This window comes from Pongo abelii, chromosome 9 (genome assembly GCF_028885655.2).
Source record: "Pongo abelii isolate AG06213 chromosome 9, NHGRI_mPonAbe1-v2.0_pri, whole genome shotgun sequence".
Taxonomy (NCBI): Eukaryota; Metazoa; Chordata; class Mammalia; order Primates; family Hominidae; genus Pongo; species Pongo abelii.
In genome coordinates, this window is record NC_071994.2 from 126,338,407 (window position 1) to 126,352,894 (window position 14,488).

The 14,488-nt window shown below is 45.8% G+C and overlaps 1 protein-coding gene and 1 pseudogene across 2 annotated transcripts in view; both read right to left on the reverse strand.

Annotated features, from left to right (window-relative positions):
• The window catches only part of CLMP (CXADR like membrane protein), a 126,850-nt gene that overhangs the window by 63,060 nt on the left and 49,302 nt on the right, over positions 1 to 14,488 (reverse strand). The gene's annotated exons all lie outside the window — the stretch shown is intronic.
• LOC112135534 (FUN14 domain-containing protein 1-like) lies at positions 2,133 to 7,749 on the reverse strand (annotated as a pseudogene).

A 14,488-nucleotide genomic window follows, 5' to 3' on the forward strand; every position in this document is an offset into this window, starting at 1 on the left:
AAAAGGGTAATGGAGCAAAATCAGAAGTTCATGTGAACACAGACTCCTTGACCGGGCTCTAGTCAGGCTCCTCTGGGTCCTCCTTTTGACTAGGCCCAACCTTTGGCTCTGTCTAGGTCTGCTTACTCCAGTTTTATCAAGAATCCTACTGAGAGAGTTTAGTGGAATCCTCCTCTCGGTCTGACCACCGTCAACATCTTCTTATCCTTGCTTCCTTTCAGCAGAAATCTTGTTAAGTCAGTTTAGCAAAGAGTTACCCTACTTCCTAGTGATTTTCCATCCATTGGTTCCCCTACCTTTTTTCTTGGCTATAAATCTCCACTTTCCCTTATTGTCCCTGGATTTGAGCCCCATCTCTAGCCCATACTACAAAACCCCATTGTAGTAGCCACTACTATGATGGGGTTCAGAATATCCTACCCCAAAATATGACACCTTGGCATATTGAGTATTTTAAGCCAAAGAAATCTGAGAAAGAGCAGGTGCAGGAAGGACTGTCTGACCTTCCCCTCAAGAAGGTCATAAGACCCTGATATGAGAGGCAACCTCCCTATGCCCAGAGGAAGTAGTGTCCTTGTCTGTGAAGACAGGAACACTGAGACGAATCTGAGCGGGCAGGCCTTGCTGTCTCCCCCAGCTTATCACCCTTAGATCATACCCTTTTCCCCTGATTTTTTACTCTTCATCAAACCTAGTAAAAACATATGTAACTATTTTTCTGGGGCTTCATTTCCTTATGAAAGCTCTCATATGACATAAGACTTATATTAAATAAATTTGTAGGCAGTGGCTCATGTCTATAATCCCAGCACTTTGGGATGCCAAGGTAGGCAGATCACTTGAGGCCAGGAGTTCAAGACCAGCCTGGCCAACACGGTGAAACCCTGTCTCTACTAAAAATACAAAAATTGGCCAGGCGTGGTGGCACACACCTGTAATCCTAGCTACTCAGGAGGTTGAGGCACGAGAATCACTGGAACCTGGGAGAGGGAGGTTGCAGTGAGCCGAGATCTCGCCACTGCATTCCAGCCTGGGCGACAGTGAGACTCTGTCTTAAAAAAAAAAAAAAAAAGTATGTTTTTCTCTTTTTTCTCTTATTAATCTGTCTTTTGTTGCAGAGCCCCAGCAAAGGACCAAAAAGGGTAGAAGGAAAAGAGTTTTTCTCTCTCCTACACTCCCCTTGAATAGTGAATTTCTTACCATCTTTAACAAGTATTATGATTAATTTTTTCTTTCACAATAGCATACTAAGAAGATTAAAATTTGTCCCTGGTGCTTAGGCAAAGGGGAGCCATTGGGGTTTTTAAGCAAGGGCATTTCATGTTCAAATTTGCACTCTAGACTGGGCGCGGTGGCTCATGCCTATAATCCCAGCACTTTGGGAGGCTGAGGCGGGGGTGGGGGGTCACATGAAGTCAGGAGTTCCAGACCAGCCTGACCAACATGGTGAAACCCCATTTCTACTAAAAATACAAAAAAGTAGCCCAGCATGGTGGTGCATGCTTGTAGTCCCAGCTACTCAGGAGGCTGAGGCACCAGGATCGCTTGAACCCAGGAGGTGGAGGTTACAGTGAACTGAGATTGTGCCACTGCACTCCAGCCTGGGCAACAGAGTGAGACTCTGTCTCAAAAAAAAAAATTGCTGTCTAGCACGTGAGCTTGTCAGTGTGCCAGCACACTGTCAGGAGAGCGCTTGGCTTCATGGATACCAGCTGTCATAAATCCAAGAGCAGCAATAAACAAATTAACTGGTTTTGAAAATTTTTTTCCTTATTTACTTCAAGAACAACAAAATAGGCTGGGCATGGTGGCTCATGCCTGTAAACCCAGCACTTTGGGAGGCCGAGGCAGGTGGATCAACTGAGGTCAGGAGTTCGAGACCAGCCTGGCCAACATGGTGAAACCCCATCTCTACTAAAAATACAAAAATTAGCCAGGCATGGTGGCGGGTGCCTGTAATCCCAGCTACTTGTGAGGCTGAGGCAGGAGAATGGCTTGAACCCAGGAGGCAGAGGTTGCCGTGAGCTGAGATCGTGCCATTGCACTCCAGCCTGGGTGATAGAACAAGACTCCATCTCAAAAAAAAAAAAAACAAAAACAAACCCTGAGAAAACTGTCAAATATCTTTGCAGTGTTTGTGCTGTTCTCAAAAGTTAAAAAAAAAAAGAAGGTGTGGGGAGGGGACCCTAATTTATAGAGCCTATACACCATATGTATATGTATATATGGTCAAAGCTAAGGACTGACAATGTCCCAAGAGGTAACAGTGAAAAACAAAGTCCTGAATGAGGTGTCTGTCATAGATATTTCAGGAGTCCAGGCTAGGAATTGGGTTGATTAAGGTAAGATGATTGCCTGTAGGTTTGTATTTCCACTGTAGTATTTCTATTTTTTTTCACAATGAAGAACATTTTATTTACATAAAAAGAGAATATTTCACTAGGCAATAAATCCAGCATATTTCTTTTCTCTCCATATCTACATCCAATGGTGATATTTTATAGGCTAATTTCTAAACAGATGCAAATTATTACAAAAATGATGAAAGCCATGTTTTGCTCAGGAATACTATTGTTGCAGATACTAGTTTGCCTAGCTTCAGATGGCAAAATGCTAAGTTGTGAATTCAGTATTTTCCAGCTAGTTGTTTCTCCTTGCCCTACAGACTCTGGCAGCATGTACTGTTGAGAGACCCCTTATTGCTGCCACTTCTTTTCTCATAGTTGAATCCACTATGGGAGAATATTCACGTCCTTAAGATGCAAGTTCGAGAAAAAAGCCTCCCACAAATCCACCGGATATCACAATGTGCTGTTTGATAAATTCTATTGCTTCTTCAATTAAATTGTTGATTTCAGGTGCTGCTTTGTTTGCTCGCTTCTTCATCTGCCTTTTTGCTGTTTACATCTTTTTCAACTCTCTTCCAGTTAATCTGCACATAGCCACTATGACTAGCAATCTGACGGCAAGAAAGTCACCACCTACTGCAGTTGCTGCAAGTTTTCAAACTTTCTGGAACAAAAATCCTGCAAACCAGCCAGGAACGCCACCCATTACAATCTGGGTAGCTACTGCGTATTTTTCCACCATAGATCCCGAACTGTGGCCAAACACTGGATTCCACCACTGGTGCCTTCGTGCATACTCAGTTAAATCCAACAGTTCGTAAGAGTCGTCCTCACTTTCATATTCTTGGGGAGCGGGGTTCAGGTTGCCATGATACCGCCGGTGGCCGGTTCTAGGGTGGTCCCCCCCACCCCGCCCTCCTCTCCCTGGCGCTTTAAGGGCCGCTCTAGGCCAAGATGGAAGTTTATGGTCTCTCCAGTGTAATGTTTCATGGCTGGAACCTGGGTTATTACTTTTAAGTAATTTTTTTTTTTTTTTTGAGACTGAGTCTCGCTCTGTCGCCCAGGCTGGAGTGCAGTGGCGCGATCTTGGCTCACTGTAATCTCCGCCTCCCAGGTTCAAGCGATTCTCCTGCCTCAACCTCCCGAGTAGCGGGGATTACAGGCACATGCCACCACGCCTGGCTAGTTTTTGCATTTTTAGTAGAGACGGGGGTTTTACCATGTTGGCCAGGTTGGTCTCGAACTCCTGAGCTCACGGGATCCGCCTGCCTCGGCCTCCCAAGTGCTGAGATTGCAGGTGTGAGCCACGACGCCCTGTCACCTTTAACTTTCTGAAAGTATAACTTTAGTAATTTACCATAAATGGAATCTTACTTATGGGGCTGGCTAATGGCATTTGGTTTTAGATGTGACAAGCTGCCAACATAGGCAAACAAGGTTTGTCCTCATTCCAAACTGGGTATGTAAACCTCCCATGTCCAGTTTCCCGAGCCCCGTATGTTTCCATTCAACCCTTCTCCTCTAGGAAACCAAATTAACCTTCCACAATGGAAAGAATGCTGACTTTTCCTTGCAGACCTTTCCTTTTTTTTTTTTTTTTTTTTTTCCTTTGAGACGGAGTCTCGCTCTGTCGCCCAGGCCGGAGTGCAGTGGCGCGATCTCGGCTCACTGCAAGCTCCGCCTCCCGGGTTCACGCCATTCTCCTGCCTCAGTCTCCCGAGTAGCTGGGACTGCAGGTGCCCGCCACCACGCCCGGCTAATTTTTTGTATTTTTAGTAGAGACGGGGTAGACCTTTCTTAAAGCTCAAAAGTGGTATCAAATTCAGAGGACTCCCATTTAGAAGGAGGAAGGGGGAGATGCGGAAGGGAAAGAGGAGCAAAGGCTGATGGAGCCGACAGGGTCCCAGAGGGGAGATGGCCATCTCCTAAGAATAAACAGTTTCACCAGAGGCCGAGCTTGGACCATCTGCTCGCTGTTTGCTTTGGACGGCGCTGGCCAAGAGGTCTCAGGGTTAGGCTGTCCCCAGAGATGAGATCTCCCCCGAGCAGGCTGCAGGCTGCCTGCAGCCTGTCGCCTGGGTCTGCCCTGATATTTCCGGAATTTTATAGAAAGGGGAAGGCTGAGCCTAAAACCTCTCTCGAAGGCGGCCACCCTGCTGGGCCCAGCTCCTCGCAAACAAAGAAGTCAGTTGGGCGCCCCGAAGCTGCTGGGCTTCTGAGTGGCGGAAGGCGCCAGGCTCGGTGATTGAAACCACATGTGCTGGAGGTTTCAAGAGCAGCGACCCAGACACCAGGGGACTGGCTGCGGCTGCTTTTTACGTCTCCTTTGTCCTTGGGGTTTCCAAAGTCAGATCCTCTAACTAGACCACCAGTATCCCAGCAGAAAGAGTAGTAATTTTATTTTATTTTTTAATTTGACGAAATAGCATTTCTCCCCTCCCTACCCCAAACCATAAAATGACCGGAAACCCTCAGGGCCCGAGGCTGCCTCCCGGCGACTTGCTAAGCAGGGGCAGAAGCTCTGTCCTGGGCTTCTCCAGCTCTGTCCCTAATTCCCACGGATGAGACAGCAAGGAGGGATGAAGTTGATTTGTGAGGGGTGAGGCAAATTCATTAAACTAGTATAAGATACACATGGACTCTTTTTAAATTTAAAACAAATTACAGGACTAAGACATAAATATATTCTCATTATAAAACACATGGAAACACTGCAAGGCCTTCCTTCACCTATTCCCATCAAGCCTCCTCCCCTCCCCCAAGTAATTCCTGTTATGAATTTTATGAAGATCCTTCTGGATCTTTCTCTAGTGCTTATGTGTATGTGTGTGTGCATATAGAAATATGAAACTTTATCTTACATTTAGCAACAACAGTATTTATGGTATGTATTGTTTGCAATTATTGCACTTTTCTGGAGGTTTTTAAATTTTTTTCCTGCTGGTTACAGAGATCTACTTTCTGATAGCAGCATATCAGCAATTTTGATGTAGAGTCCAAATCTGGTAACATCCTCCCTGCTCCCACCTGCCCCCCACCCCCTCCCCCCACCCTGCCACCATTTGGTGAGGTCTGGAGCTAAGAACAATTCTTATTTATTTATTTGAGATGAAGTCTTGCTCTGTCACCCAAGCTGGAGCGCGATGGCAAGATCTCGGCTCACTGCAACCTCTGCCTGCCGAGTTCAAGCAATTTTCCTGTCTCAGCCTCCCAAGTAGCTGGGATTACAGGTGTGCACCACCACACCCAGCTAATTTTTTGTATTTTTAATAGAGATGGGGTTTCACTGTGTTAGCCAGGCTGGCCTCGAACTCCTGACCTCAGGTGATCCACCCGCCATGGCTTCCCAAAGTTCTGGTATTACAAGGCGTGAGCCACTGCGCCTGGACTCTTCTAACATTTTTAAATGGGTGGAAAAAATTAAAAGAAAATTACTGTTTTCTGACACATACATTGTATAAAATTTAAGTTCCGTGTCTATAAATAAATTCTACTGGAACACAGCTATACCCATTCATTTATGTATGGTGTATGGCGGCTTTCACACTACAGCAGCAGCGTTGAGTATTTCTGACTGAAATCGTCTGGCTTATAAAGCCTAAAATATTTACTCTCTGGTCCTTTGCAGAAAAGCTTTACAAACCTCTGAGCTACAGAATAGTTTTCAACTCAATAGGAACCTCCTGTTGAAATAGTTGAAAACTATTCTGTAGCTCAGAGGTTTGTACGTGAGATGTTCAAAAGGTTATTGGGCTGTTAGATGTCAAAAATAAAACAGAAGAAACAGGACTGGCCAGTGAGTTAGGGGCCTGCGTTCTGCAGCTGGTTCTGCTATTTAGAAACCTGTGTGGCCTTGAGCAATCAATTCTGTGTCTTTAGGGGAAAGCTTCCACATCTGCAATACAAAGGAGTTGGGCTGAGCTTCGGTGGTAACAGTTTAAGATTCTAAAATGGATGGTAGAAGGGCCGGGCGCTGTGGCTCATGCCTGTAATCCCAGCACTTTGGGAGGCTGAAGCAAGTGGATCACAAGGTCAGGAGTTAGAGACCAGCCTGGCCAACATGGTGAAACCTCGTCTCTACTAAAATTAGCTGGGCATGGTGGCGCATGCCTGTGGTTCCAGCTACTCGGGAGGCTGAGGCAGAAGAATTGTTTGAACCTGGCAGGTGGAGGTTGCAGTGAGCCGAGATTGCGCTACTGCACTCCAGCCTGGGTGACAGAGCCAGACGCTGTCTCAAAATGAAATAAAATAAAATAAAATAAAATAAAATGGATGGTAGAGAAGTACATAATAGATGCTGTCTGTCTGAAGGTGATAAAAGGGTATTCAACTGGCTGTCCCCCAATTCATGTGAGTGTAAATAGTTCGGCCATTAAGATTCAGAATAGGCACTGACTCAATGGTTGGAATATTATGGTTTGTTGTTTAGACGTGTGAAGTACAGGAATAACTGCTAGAATGAGAATGGAGAAGACAAGGGCCAGTACGCCTCCTAGTTTGTTAGGGATGGATCGTAAGATTGCATAGGCAAACAGGAAGTACCACTCTGGCTTAATGTGGGATGGGGCGTTGAGGGGGTTGGCTAAAGCGTAGTTATCTGGGTCGCTCAGGAGGTCAGGTGAAAATAGTACTAGGGTTACTAGGAGGAGGAGGAGAAAAATTAAACCTAAAATATCTTTGGTTGTATAGTAGGGGTGAAAGGTAATTTTGTCAGGGTCTGAAGAAACCCCTGAAAGGTTATTAGATCTTGTTTCATGCAGGAATAAAAGGTGAACAGGAATGAAAGGTGAAATGTAAAAGGGATTCTTATATTTGTTGCTAATGGAGATCAGTAAGTCAGAAGATAAGTTATCATTAGTTGGTGGAGGGAATCTTCCTCCAGATTACAACGTGGGATGGTGGCCTGGTGTTTCTATTGTTCTTCCACCTGCCTCCATCTTATACCTCCCCTCTACTCCCCAACCCTCACACTCCCACACACAACCTTTGCCCAAAGCTTTCCTCTCTTCCTCTCTGCCAACTCTAGGCCAGGGATCCTCAACCTCAGCACTACTGACTATTCTGGCCAGGTAATTCCTTGCTGTGGGAGCGTTTCGTGCATTGTGGAATGTATAGCAGCATCCAGTGTACAGTGGCCTCTATTCCCTACATGCTAGTTGCACCTATCCATACACCCGATATGATTTAGATGTTTTGTCCCCTCCAAATCTCATGCTGAAATATGACCTCTAATGTTGGAGGTGGGCTAGTGGGAGACGTTTGGGTCTTGGGGGTGGATCCCTCATGAATATCTTGGTCCCCCTGCTATGGTAGTGAGTTCTGGATCGTCCGTTAATTAACGTGAGAGTGAGTTGTTTAAAGGAGACTGGCATCCCTTACCTCTTGCTCCCTCTTTTGCCATGTGATATGCAGGCTCCCCCTTTGCCTTCCACCATGATTGCAAGCTTCCCGAGGCCCTCATTAGAAGCAGATGCCTAGCACTGTGCTTCATGTACAGCCCAGAGCCATGAGCCAATAAACCTCTTTTCTTTATATATTATCCAATCTCAGGCACTCTTTTTTTTTTTTTTTTTTTTTGAGACGGAGTCTTGCTCTGTCGCCCAGGCTGGAGTGCAGTGGCGCGATCTCGGCTCACTGCAAGCTCCGCCTCCCGGGTTCACGCCATTCTCCTGCCTCAGCCTCCCAAGTAGCTGGGACTCCAGGCACCCGCCACCACGCCCAGCTAATTTTTTGTATTTTTAGTAGAGACGGGGTTTCACCGTGTTACCAAGGATGGTCTCGATCTCCTGACCTCGTGATCCGCCTGCCTCGGCCTCCCAAAGTGCTGGGATTACAGGCGTGAGCCACCACGCCCGGCCAGGCATTCCTTGATAGCAATGCAAAATAGACTAACACAGCCCTTCCTCCTTCCTTGTGTTGTGACAATCAAAAATGTTTTCAGATATTGCCAAATGTTTCCTGGGAAACAAAATTGCCATCACCTGAGAACCACTGCTCTAAACCTAGGTCTCTTTCTAAGCCCAAATCAAGTTATCTGATTCTGGTTCAGAATGGGCTCTTCTATCTGTGAAATGCTAAGGTGTTTAGTGTATATAGTAACTTTTTACTTAACAATATAAACAATTAATTTATTATTTTTAATAATGTTTATGAAGTGGCTTATATTGTGTTGCATTCATCACTTGCAGTGTGCATATCTCACTCCCCAAAACATAGTGAGTGTTTTATAACTCCTTTGCTTTTGTATGAGAAAATTTCACTCAAAATTTCTCCTCTCCACTGTGGCCCCAGCAGATGGGCTACAATCTCTGGTAGAGCCAGAAAGAATTAAATTGAGCTAACCAAAATTCCCCCCCCCTTTTTTTTTTTTTGACAGGGGTTTGCTTTGTCCCCCAGGCTGGAGTACAGTGGTGTGACCACAGCCCACTGGACCCTCGACCTCCCAGGGTCAAGCAATCCTCCTGTCAGCCTCCTGAGTAGCTGGGAATACAGGTGCATGCCACTATACCTGGCTAATTTTTGTACTTTTTGTAGAAATGGAGTTTTGCCATGTTGCCCAGGTTGGTTTCAAACTTCTGAGCTCAAGCAATTCCTCCTGCCTCGGCATCCCAAAGTGCTGGGATTACAGGTGTAAGTCACTGCCTGCACCTGGCTGATCTAACCAAAATTCTTCAAGTTTGACCTTGATTCTACATGTTGGGGATGGGGTAACAGAGGCATTAGGAGATCTGATTGTCCAGGCACTGCTTTCAGATATACCACTAGGGGCTTGTCGTTGAAATGCAAGTTGCTGAAATGCAAGTTGTTGAAGCTGTTGAAATGTGAGCCTAAGATCGGGGCGGTTTCCACAGTGCCTGGTAGAGAAGGTGGGAAACCTGTAGTAAGTGGCTTTGACCTAAGCATCCTACAGTCAAGCCCTAAGTGGGAGAAGGGGGACTTAGGAGTTACAGTGCAAAATCTCCTAGGAACAGTTGTGGATGAGGTTCTTGGCTGGATGAGATTTCTTAAAACTGGCAGTCCTACTCCTAGACATGAGCCCATGATTACTTCTTGCCAGGCCAAATTCCCATGTCTCATCTCTGATGTTCCTGCCTAGGTCCAGGGAGGGACAGTTCAAGAACCCAGTGGAGGTTCCTTACAACCTATTCCCTAGGCCAAGTCTCTCACATGTGTGGGGACACTGCAGAGTTCTGGGTGAGCTTATTTATAGCCCCCATCCCTAATTATTTAGCCAGCTGCCTGAGGGCAGGAGCCATGTTTCACTGTCACTCTGTGTTAGAAGGGACATTGGCCATTGGCCACGGAATCAGCATCCATGGACCTTAGTGATGAATTTTTCTCCTACAAGCTGAGTGACTGTTGCCAATCATTGTCCCCGACCCTCACTGCTTACCTATGTTATTTATTGGGATAATACCACTGTGGTAGACATACCCTAAGGTGGCTCCCATGATCCCCAACTGCTGGTGTTCATGCCTTTGTGTAATCACAGGCCCTTGAGGATGGGGTAGACCTGTGACTTGCTTTCAACCAAGTCACAGGTTTTTTGAAGTGCAGGGATATCTTCTGTCTTGCAGATTTATGAGCTTTCAACCAACAGAATATGGCCAAGGTGATGGGGTGTCAATTCCATGATCATGTTAAATTGTATAAAACAACCTTGCAGCAGACTGGAATTAGAAGTACTGCCAGCCTTGAAGAAGTCAGCTGCCATGTGAACTGCCTATGGGGGCAGGGGGGCATGAGACGGGGAACAGTGGGTGGCCTCTGACCGAAATCCAGCAGAGAGCTGACTCTGTCCTACAACCACAAAGAACTCAATACTGCTAACAATCATGTGAGTGATGAGGGTGGAAGTACATCCTCACATCCTCACAGATTAAGCCGCCCTCATCTTAGGCTCACATTTCAACAGCTTCAACGACTTGCATTTCAACGACTTGCATTTCAATGACAAGCCCCAGCTGAGCCTCCAGATGAGGACCCAGCCCTTGCCAACACCTTGACTATAGTCTTGTGAGATTTTTTTTTTTTTTTTTTTTTTTTTGAGATGGAGTCTCACTCTGTTGCTCAGGCTGGAGTACAGTGGTGCGATCTCGGCTCACTGCAACCCCTACCTCCCAGGTCCAAGCGATCCTCCTACCTTAGCCTCCTGAATAGCAGGGACTACAGGTGTGCACCACCACTCTTGGCTAAGTTTTGTATTTTTAGTAGAGATGGAGTTTCACAATATTGGACAGGCTGGTCTCAAACTCTTGGCCTCAAGTGATCCGTCTGCCTCAGATCTGTTTCCCAGAGTGCTAGGATTACAGGCATGAGCCACTGCACCCGACAGCCTTGTGAGATTCTAAGCAGAGGATCCTGCTAAGCCATAGCTGGACTCCTAACCCACAGAGATGATGAAATAGTAAGTGTGTGTTGTTTTAAGCTGCTAAATTTGTAGCCATTTGTTACATAGTAATAGATAATTGATACACCCACTTCTTTGATTTGTGTTGAGGGCTTTGTAATCTGCAATGCATTGTAGATGCAGAATACATTACTGGATCCAATATCTAGCACAGTGCAGGCATGCTGTACTCTCAATAAATATTTGGGGATAATATTTTTTTGAGATGGACTTTCGCTCTGGTTGCCCAGGCTAGAGTGCAATGGTAAAATCTCGGCTCATCGCAACCTCCACCTCCCGGGTTCAAGTGATTCTCCTGTCTCAGCCTCCTGAGTAGCTGGCATTACAGGCATGCGCCACCACACCCAGCTAATTTTGTATTTTTAGTAGAGACGAGGTTTCTCCATGTTGGTCAGGCTGGTCTCGAACTCCCGACCTCAGGTGATCCTCCCACCTCAGCCTCCCAAAGTGCTGGGGTTACAGGCATGAGCCACCGCACCCAGCAGGGATAATGATATTTTTTGGTAAACTGAGGTTAAATGGACATGAAGGTGAGCATTGTGACAGAAAAGAAGTCATATAAAGCAGTAGACAGAGTTTTTGAAGTGCAGGGATATCTTCTGTCTTGCAGATTTATGAACTGATTGCATATGGACCTCAGGTACCAGCTGGTGGATCCCTTTCGACCCCATTCCTCAGATTTCACTGGCTGATTGTGTGTCAGGGGCCTGACTTTCCTGCTGTCCCGGTTTTTCAGACTTACAGGCTCTAGTGCTGCACCAGCCACTACACGTGGCAATGGAGCAACTGAAATGTGGCTAACTGGAATTGAAATGCATGGTGAATGTAAAACACCCACCAGATTTTAAAGACTTAGTATAATAAAAAGAGTGTAAAAAATCTTGTTAGTAATTTTTCCATTGATTATATGTTGAAATAATATTTTGTATATTTAGGGTTAAATGAAAATATATTAAAATTAATTTCCCGTTTCTCTTTGGTCTTTTTGACATGACTATTAGAAAATTTTAAACTCCATGGGGGCTCACATTCTATTTCTATTTCTATATTTTCTACTGGACTGCATTCCTCTAGAGTGCTATTAAAGGGTTAACTTTGTGCTCTCGTCTGTTTTCCTGCCAACCTCTGTGACTCACAGGTTAAGAACTACTGCCCAAGGTCTAGTTCTAGGTCACCAGAAACTGAAGTAAGAGGACACTCCTTTTACTTGCACGTCACAGACTTTGTCAGTGTGTGCTCCATGAGTGGGTTCAGCTCTGCGGCTGTTTTTTTTTTTTTTTTTTTTTTTTTTTTGAGACGGAGTCTTGCCCTGTTACCCAAGCTGGAGTGCAGTGGCGCGATCTGGGCTCACTGCAACATCCGCCTCCCAGATTCAAGCTATTCTCCTGCCTCGGCCTCCCAAGTAGCTGGGCCTACAGGCGCCCGCCACTATGCCTGGCTAATTTTTTTATTTTTAGTAGAGATGGGGTTTCACCATGTTGGCCAGGCTGGTATCGAGCTCCTGATCTCAAGTGATCTGCTGGCCTTGGGCTCCCAAAGTGCTGGGATTATAGGCGTGAGCCACTGTGCCCGGCCTTGCGGCTGGTTTTAATGTGCTGACTGAGCTGTACTCCTCACCGTGTAAGGCTGAATAGTCCCGCACTTCCCTGCCTTAGTGAGCTTGATAAGTGCACTAGGAAATTAGCACCATCTGCTACTTTACGTTATCTCCTCCTGCTCTTCAGCTCCCACCTATAGCCCTCCCTGGAGGGGAAGGCCCATAACGCCAGCAGGCGGGGTCTGGGCCTGCGCAGGTAGCTCCCAGCTGCTCACTAATGCTGCATAGGGGCTCAGGGTAGGGCAGGGCCAGCTGTGTGCACCATGGCTGCTGTTAGCATCCCTATTTTATAGATGGGGATGTTCAGGTATGGAAAGATCAAGTAACTTGCATCTAGGTAAGCTGCAGAACCAAGATGCTGACACACCTCCCAGCATCATTTCTTCTCAGTTCTAATAGTGATGCTGAAAATTCTGTCAGATTAGCCATTCACAGGATTTTTTCCCGGTTAAAATTCAGCTATCAGTACTGAGTGCGGTGGTTCGCATCTGTAATCCCAGCACTTTGGGAGATATATATATATATATATATATATATATATATATACACACACACACACACACACACAGAGATATGTCCACGTACATATATATGTCCACGTACATATATATATATACATACATATAAAGAGCGTGTACCTAATAGCATGGTTGTGAGAATCGAATGAGATTATTCATGCAAAGTGTCTAGTGCTTGGCACATGTACACACTCAATAAATATTGGCTCTTATTATTTCCTTATTCCTTACATATTAAGCATCTGCTATTTTGGGAAAACAGATGCATCAGACACAACTCTGCTCTTCTATCACAGTCTTGGTGGGGAGTTCGATGTGCAGATCCACCTACAAGTAGAGGTCGGCCCACTCCTCAGCTCTGTGACACATCCTCATTCTTAAAACCCTGGCCTTAGCCTGCATGACACCCTCTTCTCTAGAATTTCCTCCTTCCTGCTCCCTGCCATTCGTTCTTCTTCCATGGGTGTGTGTTGTGAACATTGGTTTGACTTCAGCTCTCTTTCGTCTCTCCTCCCCAGTTCCCCTGGTATCATTGTCACCTCCAGGCCTGTGCACACCTAGATGCTAATAACTTCCACATCCACCACCAGACCTCCTCCTCAAAGACCAGTATAGCCAGACAAGGTGGCTTCCCTTGGAGCGGGGCTGTGCCTCCTGCATCACTTATCAGATTGAATGGGGCTACTCCCTACTTACCAAGAACCAGCGAGTCATGTTTGATCCCTCGCTCTTCCTTTGCTTTACATTCAGCCAGCCCTGGTTCTACGTATTCGAGCTCCTGAATACCTTTGACTCTGACCTTTCTCTATCCCTGTTAACCTGCTTAATGCAAACTCTCACATTTTTGTGTAAAATGGATTCTTTGCCTTCAGTTTTATGTTTTCCAGTGCATTTACTATGTTTTCTAAAAATGTCATTTTTTTTTCAAGTTCAACTTCAAATTTAGTATGGTAGAAAGGCCCTTGGAAATATGACTTTGCTTGGCTCTCCAACCTCATCCTGTGTAGCTGTCCCATTGCCATGCTCTGTTCCAGCTACACTGAGCTGCCTCCTATTCTGCACATGAACCGTCACACAATTATACTTGCATTCACTGTTTTCTCCACCTGGAGAAACCTGTCCTACTCTTTTATCCTGCCTGCGGCCCCATGGTCTACCTTTCACAGGCCCCATAAGACTCAGAGGTCACATCCTCCAATGAGCCTTTCTTTTTTAAAAAATTAAAAAGATAGTTTTTTCTTTACAGATGGGGTCTCACTGTGTTGCCCAGATTGGTCTTGAACACCTGGGCTCAAGTGATCCTCCTGCCTCAGCCTCCCAAAGTGCTAGGATTACAGGTGGAGCCACCATGCCCAGCAGCGAGGCTTTCTTGACGGCCCCTACTCTGGATTCCCATGGCACACCTGCAACCCACACTGTGTATTGTGATGCCTCTCCCACTAGAATGTCAGTGCCTGCAGGGTCAGGACCATGTCCTTGACTGCATCTTCAGCATCTTGTGCAGGGCTGGGTACAGAGTAGGCACTCAGGAAACAGTTGTTGAAGAAATGAATGGAGGGAGGTAATGAAACTTGCCTTAGTGGTTAAAGACACTAACTTTTTTTTTTTTTTTTTT